Genomic DNA, 11,997 nt, shown 5'->3' on the forward strand with positions numbered 1-11,997 from the left:
GATTAGCGAGTAAACCACGACGCTGATTTTCCGCACTAACCTCGAAACACCTTCAATTTTGATCACAATCGAAGGAATGTCCAGGTTTAAACGGATTAGGAAGTAGTATCAAATGTTATTCCATCAAAACCTGCAGGTAGTTTGTGAAACCATGAGATGATGTCAAATTTAACCTTACTTATTTCCTTCAACCCACACTCACGACCGGATTAGCGAGTAAACCACGACGCTGATTTTCCGCACTAACCTCGAAACACCTTCAATTTTGATCACAATCGAAGGAATGACCAGGTTTAACGGATTCGGAAGTAGTATCAAATGTTATTCCATCAAAACCTGCAGTAGTTTGTGAAAGCATGAGATTGATGTCAATATTAACCTTACTTATTCCTTCAACCACACTCCACGACCGGATTAGCGAGTAAACCACGACGCTGAATTTCCGCACTAACCTCGAAACACCTTCAATTTTGATCACAATCGAAGGAATGTCCAGGTTTAACGGATTCGGAAGTAGTATCAAATGTTATTCCATCAAAACCCGCAGGTAGTTTTGTGAAACCATGAGATTGATGTCAAATTTAATTTTACTTACTTCCTTCAACCTACACTCACGACCGGATTAGCGAGTAAACCACGACGCTCCATTTCCGCACTAACCTTGAAACACCTTCAATTTTGATCACAATCGAAGGAATGACCAGGTTTAACGGATTCGGAAGTAGTATCAAATGTTATTCCGTCAAAACCTGCAGGTAGTTTTGTGAAACCATGAGATTGATGTCCAATTTAACCTTACTTATTTCCTTCAACCCACACTCACGACCGGATTAGCGAGTAAACCACGATGCTGAATTCCCACACTAACCTCGAAACACCTTCAATTTTGATCACAATCGAAGGAATGTCCAGGTTTAACGGATTCGGAAGTAGTATCAAATGTTATTCCATCAAAACCTGCAGGTAGTTTGTGAAACCATGAGATTGATGTCAAATTAACCTTACTTATTTCCTTCAACCTACACTCACGACCGGATTAGTGGGTAAACCACGACGCTCCATTTCCGCACTAACCTTGAAACACCTTCAATTTTTATCACAATCGAAGGAATGTCCAGGTTTAACGGATTCGGAAGTAGTATCAAATGTTATTCCATCAAAACCTGCAGGTAGTTTTGTGAAACCATGAGATTGATGTCAAATTTAACCTTACTTATTTCCTTCAACCCACACTCACGACCGGATTAGCGAGTAAACCACGACGCTGATTTCCGCACTAACCTCGAAACACCTTCAATTTTGATCACAATCGAAGGAATGTCCAGGTTTAACGGATTAGGAAGTAGTATCAAATGTTATTCCATCAAAACCTGCAGGTAGTTTTGTGAAACCATGAGATTGATGTCAAATTTAACCTTACTTACTTCCTTCAACGTACACTCACGACCGGATTAGTGGGTAAACCACGACGCTGAATTTCCGCACTAACCTCGAAACACCTTCAATTTTGATCACAATCGAAGGAATGACCAGGTTTAACGGATTCGGAAGAAGTATCAAATGTTATTCCATCAAAACCTGCAGGTAGTTTTGTGAAACCTTGAGATTGATGTCAAATTTAACCTTACTTATTTCCTTCAACCTACACTCACGACCGGATTAGTGGGTAAACCACGACGCTGAATTTCCGCACTAACCTCGAAACACCTTCAATTTTTATCACAATCGAAGGAATGTCCAGGTTTAACGGATTCGGAAGTAGTATCAAATGTTATTCCATCAAAACCTGCAGGTAGTTTTGTGAAACCATGAGATTGATGTCAAATTTAACCTTACTTATTTCCTTCAACCCACACTCACGACCGGATTAGCGAGTAAACCACGACGCTGATTTTCCGCACTAACCTCGAAACACCTTCAATTTTGATCACAATCGAAGGAATGTCCAGGTTTAACGGATTAGGAAGTAGTATCAAATGTTATTCCATCAAAACCTGCAGGTAGTTTTGTGAAACCATGAGATTGATGTCAATATTAACCTTACTTACTTCCTTCAACCTACACTCACGACCGGATTAGCGAGTAAACCACGACGCTGAATTTCCGCACTAACCTCGAAACACCTTCAATTTTGATCACAATCGAAGGAATGTCCAGGTTTAACGGATTCGGAAGTACTATCAAATGTTATTCCATCAAAACCTGCAGGCAGTTTTGTGAAACCATGAGATTGATGTCAAATTTAACTTTACTTATTTCCTTCAACCTACACTCACGACCGGATTATCGAGTAAACCACGACGCTGAATTTCCACACTAACCTCGAAACACCTTCAATTTTGATCACAATCGAAGGAATGTCCAGGTTTAACGGATTCGGAAGTAGTATCAAATGTTATTCCATCAAAACCTGCAGGTAGTTTTGTGAAACCATGAGATTGATGTCAAATTTAACCTTACTTATTTCCTTCAACCTACACTCACGACCGGATTAGTGGGTAAACCACGACGCTGAATTTCCGCACTAACCTCGAAACACCTTCAATTTTGATCACAATCGAAGGAATGACCAGGTTTAACGGATTCGGAAGAAGTATCAAATGTTATTCCATCAAAACCTGCAGATAGTTTTGTGAAACCTTGAGATTGATGTCAAATTTAACCTTACTTATTTCCTTCAACCTACACTCACGACCGGATTAGTGGGTAAACCACGACGCTGAATTTCCGCACTAACCTCGAAACACCTTCAATTTTGATCACAATCGAAGGAATGACGAGGTTTAACGGATTCGGAAGTAGTATCAAATGTTATTCCATCAAAACCTGCAGGTAGTTTTGTGAAACCATGAGATTGATGTCAAATTTAACCTTACTTATTTCCTTCAACCTACACTCACGACCGGATTAGTGGGTAAACCACGACGCTGAATTTCCGCACTAACCTCGAAACACCTTCAATTTTCATCACAATCGAAGGAATGACCAGGTTTAACGGATTCGGAAGTAGTATCAAATGTTATTCCATCAAAACCTGCAGGTAGTTTTGTGAAACCATGAGATTGATGTCAAATTTAACCTTACTTATTTCCTTCAACCTACACTCACGACCGGATTAGTAGGTAAACCACGACGCTCCATTTCCGCACTAACCTTGAAACACCTTCAATTTTGATCACAATCGAAGGAATGACCAGGTTTAACGGATTCGGAAGTAGTATCAAATGTTATTCCGTCAAAACCTGCAGGTAGTTTTGTGAAACCATGAGATTGATGTCCAATTTAACCTTACTTATTTCCTTCAACCCACACTCACGACCGGATTAGCGAGTAAACCACGATGCTGAATTCCCACACTAACCTCGAAACACCTTCAATTTTGATCACAATCGAAGGAATGTCCAGGTTTAACGGATTCGGAAGTAGTATCAAATGTTATTCCATCAAAACCTGCAGGTAGTTTTGTGAAACCATGAGATTGATGTCAAATTTAACCTTACTTATTTCCTTCAACCTACACTCACGACCGGATTAGTGGGTAAACCACGACGCTCCATTTCCGCACTAACCTTGAAACACCTTCAATTTTGATCACAATCGAAGGAATGACCAGGTTTAACGGATTCGGAAGTAGTATCAAATGTTATTCCGTCAAAACCTGCAGGTAGTTTTGTGAAACCATGAGATTGATGTCCAATTTAACCTTACTTATTTCCTTCAACCCACACTCACGACCGGATTAGCGAGTAAACCACGATGCTGAATTCCCACACTAACCTCGAAACACCTTCAATTTTGATCACAATCGAAGGAATGTCCAGGTTTAACGGATTCGGAAGTAGTATCAAATGTTATTCCATCAAAACCTGCAGGTAGTTTTGTGAAACCATGAGATTGATGTCAAATTTAACCTTACTTATTTCCTTCAACCCACACTCACGACCGGATTAGCGAGTAAACCACGACGCTGATTTTCCGCACTAACCTCGAAACACCTTCAATTTTGATCACAATCGAAGGAATGTCCAGGTTTAACGGATTCGGAAGTAGTATCAAATGTTATTCCATCAAAACCTGCAGGTAGTTTTGTGAAACCATGAGATTGATGTCCAATTTAACCTTACTTATTTCCTTCAACCCACACTCACGACCGGATTAGCGAGTAAACTACGACGCTGATTTTCCGCACTAACCTCGAAACACCTTCAATTTTTATCACAATCGAAGGAATGTCCAGGTTTAACGGATTCGGAAGTAGTATCAAATGTTATTCCATCAAAACCTGCAGGTAGTTTTGTGAAACCATGAGATTGATGTCAAATTTAACTTTACTTACTTCCTTCAACCTACACTCACGATCGGATTAGCGAGTAAACCACGACGCTGAATTTCCGCGCTAACCTCGAAACACCTTCAATTTTGATCACAATCGAAGGAATGTCCAGGTTTAACGGATTCGGAAGTAGTATCAAATGTTATTCCATCAAAACCTGCAGGTAGTTTTGTGAAACCATGAGATTGATGTCAAATTTAACTTTACTTACTTCCTTCAACCTACACTCACGACCGGATTAGCGAGTAAACCACGACGCTGAATTTCCGCACTAACCTCGAAACACCTTCAATTTTGATCACAATCGAAGGAATGTCCAGGTTTAACGGATTCGGAAGTAGTATCAAATGTTATTCCATCAAAACCTGCAGGTAGTTTTGTGAAACCATGAGATTGATGTCAAATTTAACCTTACTTATTTCCTTCAACCCACACTCACGACCGGATTAGCGAGTAAACCACGACACTGATTTTCCGCACTAACCTCGAAACACCTTCAATTTTGATCACAATCGAAGGAATGTCCAAGTTTAACGGATTAGGAAGTAGTATCAAATGTTATTCCATCAAAACCTGCAGGTAGTTTTGTGAAACCATGAGATTGATGTCAATATTAACCTTACTTACTTCCTTCAACCTACACTCACGACCGGATTAGCGAGTAAACCACGACGCTGAATTTCCGCACTAACCTCGAAACACCTTCAATTTTGATCACAATCGAAGGAATGTCCAGGTTTAACGGATTCGGAAGTACTATCAAATGTTATTCCATCAAAACCTGCAGGCAGTTTTGTGAAACCATGAGATTGATGTCAAATTTAACTTTACTTATTTCCTTCAACCTACACTCACGACCGGATTATCGAGTAAACCACGACGCTGATTTTCCACACTAACCTCGAAACACCTTCAATTTTGATCACAATCGAAGGAATGTCCAGGTTTAACGGATTCGGAAGTAGTATCAAATGTTATTCCATCAAAACCTGCAGGTAGTTTTGTGAAACCATGAGATTGATGTCAAATTTAACCTTACTTATTTCCTTCAACCCACACTCACGACCGGATTAGCGAGTAAACCACGACGCTGATTTTCCGCACTAACCTCGAAACACCTTCAATTTTGATCACAATCGAAGGAATGTCCAGGTTTAACGGATTAGGAAGTAGTATCAAATGTTATTCCATCAAAACCTGCAGGTAGTTTTGTGAAACCATGAGATTGATGTCAATATTAACCTTACTTACTTCCTTCAACCTACACTCACGACCGGATTAGCGAGTAAACCACGACGCTGAATTTCCGCACTAACCTCGAAACACCTTCAATTTTGATCACAATCGAAGGAATGACCAGGTTTAACGGATTCGGAAGTACTATCAAATGTTATTCCATCAAAACCTGCAGGCAGTTTTGTGAAACCATGAGATTGATGTCAAATTTAACTTTACTTATTTCCTTCAACCTACACTCACGACCGGATTAGCGAGTAAACCACGACGCTGAATTTCCACACTAACCTCGAAACACCTTCAATTTTGATCACAATCGAAGGAATGTCCAGGTTTAACGGATTCGGAAGTAGTATCAAATGTTATTCCATCAAAACCTGCAGGTAGTTTTGAGAAACCATGAGATTGATGTCAAATTTAACCTTACTTATTTCCTTCAACCTACACTCACGACCGGATTAGTGGGTAAACCACGACGCTGAATTTCCGCACTAACCTCGAAACACCTTCAATTTTGATCACAATCGAAGGAATGACCAGGTTTAACGGATTCGGAAGAAGTATCAAATGTTATTCCATCAAAACCTGCAGGTAGTTTTGTGAAACCATGAGATTGATGTCAAATTTAACCTTACTTATTTCCTTCAACCTACACTCACGACCGGATTAGTGGGTAAACCACGACGCTGAATTTCCGCACTAACCTCGAAACACCGTCAATTTTGATCACAATCGAAGGAATGACCAGGTTTAACGGATTCGGAAGTAGTATCAAATGTTATTCCATCAAAACCTGCAGGTAGTTTTGTGAAACCATGAGATTGATGTCAAATTTAACCTTACTTATTTCCTTCAACCTACACTCACGACCGGATTAGTGGGTAAACCACGACGCTGAATTTCCGCACTAACCTCGAAACACCTTCAATTTTGATCACAATCGAAGGAATGTCCAGGTTTAACGGATTCGGAAGTAGTATCAAATGTTATTCCATCAAAACCTGCCGGTAGTTTTGTGAAACCATGAGATTGATGTCCAATTTAACCTTACTTATTTCCTTCAACCCACACTCACGACCGGATTAGCGAGTAAACCAAGACGCTGATTTTCCGCACTAACCTCGAAACACCTTCAATTTTTTTCACAATCGAAGGAATGTCCAGGTTTAACGGATTCGGAAGTAGTATCAAATGTTATTCCATCAAAACCTGCAGGTAGTTTTGTGAAACCATGAGATTGATGTCAAATTTAACTTTACTTACTTCCTTCAACCTACACTCACGACCGGATTAGTGGGTAAACCACGACGCTGAATTTCCGCACTAACCTCGAAACACCTTCAATTTTGATCACAATCGAAGGAATGACCAGGTTTAACGGATTCGGAAGTAGTATCAAATGTTATTCCATCAAAACCTGCAGGTAGTTTTGTGAAACCATGAGATTGTTGTCAAATTTAACCTTACTTATTTCCTTCAACCTACACTCACGACCGGATTAGTGGGTAAACCACGACGCTGAATTTCCGCACTAACCTCGAAACACCTTCAATTTTGATCACAATCGAAGGAATGACCAGGTTTAACGGATTCGGAAGTAGTATCAAATGTTATTCCATCAAAACCTGCAGGTAGTTTTGTGAAACCATGAGATTGATGTCAAATTTAACCTTACTTATTTCCTTCAACCTACACTCACGACCGGATTAGTGGGTAAACCACGACGCTCCATTTCCGCACTAACCTCGAAACACCTTCAATTTTGATCACAATCGAAGGAATGACCAGGTTTAACGGAATCGGAAGTAGTATCAAATGTTATTCCGTCAAAACCTGCAGGTAGTTTTGTGAAACCATGAGATTGATGTCCAATTTAACCTTACTTATTTCCTTCAACCCACACTCACGACCGGATTAGCGAGTAAACCACGATGCTGAATTCCCACACTAACCTCGAAACACCTTCAATTTTGATCACAATCGAAGGAATGTCCAGGTTTAACGGATTCGGAAGTAGTATCAAATGTTATTCCATCAAAACCTGCCGGTAGTTTTGTGAAACCATGAGATTGATGTCCAATTTAACCTTACTTATTTCCTTCAACCCACACTCACGACCGGATTAGCGAGTAAACCACGACGCTGATTTTCCGCACTAACCTCGAAACACCTTCAATTTTTATCACAATCGAAGGAATGTCCAGGTTTAACGGATTCGGAAGTAGTATCAAATGTTATTCCATCAAAACCTGCAGGTAGTTTTGTGAAACCATGAGATTGATGTCAAATTTAACTTTACTTACTTCCTTCAACCTACACTCACGACCGGATTAGCGAGTAAACCACGACGCTGAATTTCCGCGCTAACCTCGAAACACCTTCAATTTTGATCACAATCGAAGGAATGTCCAGGTTTAACGGATTCGGAAGTAGTATCAAATGTTATTCCATCAAAACCTGCAGGTAGTTTTGTGAAACCATGAGATTGATGTCAAATTTAACTTTACTTACTTCCTTCAACCTACACTCACGACCGGATTAGCGAGTAAACCACGACGCTGAATTTCCGCACTAACCTCGAAACACCTTCAATTTTGATCACAATCGAAGGAATGTCCAGGTTTAACGGATTCGGAAGTACTATCAAATGTTATTCCATCAAAACCTGCAGGCAGTTTTGTGAAACCATGAGATTGATGTCAAATTTAACTTTACTTATTTCCTTCAACCTACACTCACGACCGGATTATCGAGTAAACCACGACGCTGATTTTCCACACTAACCTCGAAACACCTTCAATTTTGATCACAATCGAAGGAATGTCCAGGTTTAACGGATTCGGAAGTAGTATCAAATGTTATTCCATCAAAACCTGCAGGTAGTTTTGTGAAACCATGAGATTGATGTCAAATTTAACCTTACTTATTTCCTTCAACCTACACTCACGACCGGATTAGTGGGTAAACCACGACGCTGAATTTCCACCCTAACCTCAATACACCTTCAATTTTGATCACAATCGAAGGAATGACCAGGTTTAACGGATTCGGAAGTAGTATCAAATGTTATTCCATCAAAACCTGCAGGTAGTTTTGTGAAACCATGAGATTGATGTCCAATTTAACCTTACTTATTTCCTTCAACCCACACTCACGACCGGATTAGCGAGTAAACCACGACGCTGATTTTCCGCACTAACCTCGAAACACCTTCAATTTTGATCACAATCGAAGGAATGTCCAGGTTTAACGGATTCGGAAGTACTATCAAATGTTATTCCATCAAAACCTGCAGGCAGTTTTGTGAAACCATGAGATTGATGTCAAATTTAACTTTACTTATTTCCTTCAACCTACACTCACGACCGGATTAGCGAGTAAACCACGACGCTGAATTTCCGCACTAACCTCGAAACACCTTCAATTTTGATCACAATCGAAGGAATGTCCAGGTTTAACGGATTCGGAAGTAGTATCAAATGTTATTCCATCAAAACCTGCAGGTAGTTTTGTGAAACCATGAGATTGATGTCAAATTTAACCTTACTTATTTCCTTCAACCTACACTCACGACCGGATTAGTGGGTAAACCACGACGCTGAATTTCCGCACTAACCTCGAAACACCTTCAATTTTGATCACAATCGAAGGAATGACCAGGTTTAACGGATTCGGAAGTAGTATCAAATGTTATTCCATCAAAACCTGCAGGTAGATTTGTGAAACCATGAGATTGATGTCAAATTTAACCTTACTTATTTCCTTCAACCTACACTCACGACCGGATTAGTGGGTAAACCACGACGCTGAATTTCCGCACTAACCTCGAAACACCTTCAATTTTGGTCACAATCGAAGGAATGACCAGGTTTAACGGATTCGGAAGTAGTATCAAATGTTATTCCATCAAAACCTGCAGGTAGTTTTGTGAAACCATGAGATTGATGTCAAATTTAACCTTACTTATTTCCTTCAACCTACACTCACGACCGGATTAGTGGGTAAACCACGACGCTGCATTTCCGCACTAACCTCGAAACACCTTCAATTTTGATCACAATCGAAGGAATGACCAGGTTTAACGGATTCGGAAGTAGTATCAAATGTTATTCCGTCAAAACCTGCAGGTAGTTTTGTGAAACCATGAGATTGATGTCCAATTTAACCTTACTTATTTCCTTCAACCCACACTCACGACCGGATTAGCGAGTAAACCACGATGCTGAATTCCCACACTAACCTCGAAACACCTTCAATTTTGATCACAATCGAAGGAATGTCCAGGTTTAACGGATTCGGAAGTAGTATCAAATGTTATTCCATCAAAACCTGCAGGTAGTTTTGTGAAACCATGAGATTGATGTCAAATTTAACTTTACTTACTTCCTTCAACCTACACTCACGACCGGATTAGCGTGTAAACCACGACGCTGAATTTCCGCACTAACCTCGAAACACCTTCAATTTTTATCACAATCGAAGGAATGTCCAGGTTTAACGGATTCGGAAGTACTATCAAATGTTATTCCATCAAAACCTGCAGGTAGTTTTGTGAAACCATGAGATTGATGTCAAATTTAACCTTACTTATTTCCTTCAACCTACACTCACGACCGGATTAGTGGGTAAACCATAAAATTAAAGGGTTCTTTAAAAGAGTTTATATTTATATAAAAAATTAGTTTTTTAAAAGTTTATTTTAAAAAGATATTGAAATAATTTTATGTTTAGAAATTGTTTTAAAAAAGAAAAAAAAGGAGTGAAGGTTTTTTGGAAATTAGTTTCAAATGTTTTATTTAATAAATATAGTACTATTAATATATTTAATTTAATTATAAATAAAGAATAAAGTAATAGGATAGCCCCCCTTCAACAATGAGAATAATAAATTAAATAAATAAAATTATAAATTTATAATTTTTATTAATTTTAACATTATTTAATCAAATTATGCTAAATTGATAATTTAATAAATCTGTTTTTTAAATTTGTCGTTACTAGTATATATATATATATATATATATATATATATATATATATATATATATATATATATATATATATATATATATATATATATATATTAATATAAAATATTTAAATAATTAAGTGTAAATATATAATGATATATATATATATATATATATATATATATATATATATATATATATATATATATATATATATATATAATATTAATTAAATATATAAACAATTAAAAAAAAAGAAATTATTTAATATTAATATATTTATATATATATCTCCCCTGTTGCGTTTCTCTAATGTCGCTTTCCGATTGTACCTCCCTCTCGTTTGAGTCCTGTCGCGTCACCGTTGTCTCGGTTCCGGGCTCCTCCGTTCCCGGCTGCTCGTCATCGTCCTGTCCCCTCGCGGTGGTTTGCTTTATCTCCGGGCTTTCTTCCCGACTTTCTCCTGACTTTTCTTTTTCTACCCGTTCTTTTGAGCGATTTTCTTTCGGCCTGCGTTTTTTTGGTATTAGAGCTGCTATAACTTCTTTATATTTCTCCCCCTGTAGTCTTCCGCCTCGACCGCGCGTCTGCATTGTGTGCGACGGCGCGGTGTCTTTACTGCGGGTTGGTTTGCTTCCTGCCGCGTCCTCCGCCGACTTGCCACTCTGTGACTTGTTTATATCCTCCGCCATCGCGATATTTATAGCCTTCTCTACCGGATTTCTCGAAAGCGCGTCAGCTATGCGTAGACCGAAACTGCGTGGCAAATGCTATTTTGTGCCTGTACTCTTCTGCTATTTCTATTTGATCATAGCCCGATTTTAAATCGAAAACCGAAAAATATTTGGCTCCCCCGAGTTGATCGAGGATGTCAAGTCTATTTTGCATTGGATATTGATCATTCAGAGTTTTAGCATTGACCTTGCTATAATCAATAACTAATCTGAATTTCACAACGCCTTTGGAGTCAGGCTTTTTTGGCACTAGAAAATACGGGCTTAAAAAAGATGACGTGGAGCTTTCGATAATGCCTTCGGCGAGTAGTTCGGCTATCTGTTTTTCCTGTTCTTCTCTTTCTTCGGGCGAGCGCCGATAAGGCTTAGTTGATACCGGTACCTCGTCGACTGTAGGTATTGTTAATTTAAGTGGCGGTGTTTTTGACAATCTTTCCCCTTCTACATGAAATATGTCGTGAAATTCCTCCACTAACCTCTGTACCACGATTTTCTTGCTCTCGGAAATATGCTCCAAGCGCAGTTGCTCGGACACCTTTTTTACCCTTTCGATTTTTATGATCGTGGCGGGTTGACAATATACACATGCCTCTACCCGATCACCCTGCAGGTCCCTGCGGGTTTTTGACAGCTGCTCGTGCGCTTTCTCTAAAACATCGTGGAATTTCGCTTCTCGCCAGGTACCTTGTTTAATTGCATCCAATATTCTTTCTAGTGCTATCCT

At 39.1% G+C, this 11,997-nt stretch overlaps 1 pseudogene; it reads right to left on the bottom strand.

Moving 5' to 3' along the window:
* The window catches only part of LOC116416897, a 42,356-nt pseudogene extending 31,125 nt beyond the window's left edge, over positions 1-11,231 (bottom strand).
* Between the last annotated feature and the right edge of the window lie 766 nt (positions 11,232-11,997).

Source organism: Nasonia vitripennis, assembly GCF_009193385.2.
Source record: "Nasonia vitripennis strain AsymCx chromosome 3 unlocalized genomic scaffold, Nvit_psr_1.1 chr3_random0013, whole genome shotgun sequence".
Lineage (NCBI taxonomy): Eukaryota > Metazoa > Arthropoda > Insecta > Hymenoptera > Pteromalidae > Nasonia > Nasonia vitripennis.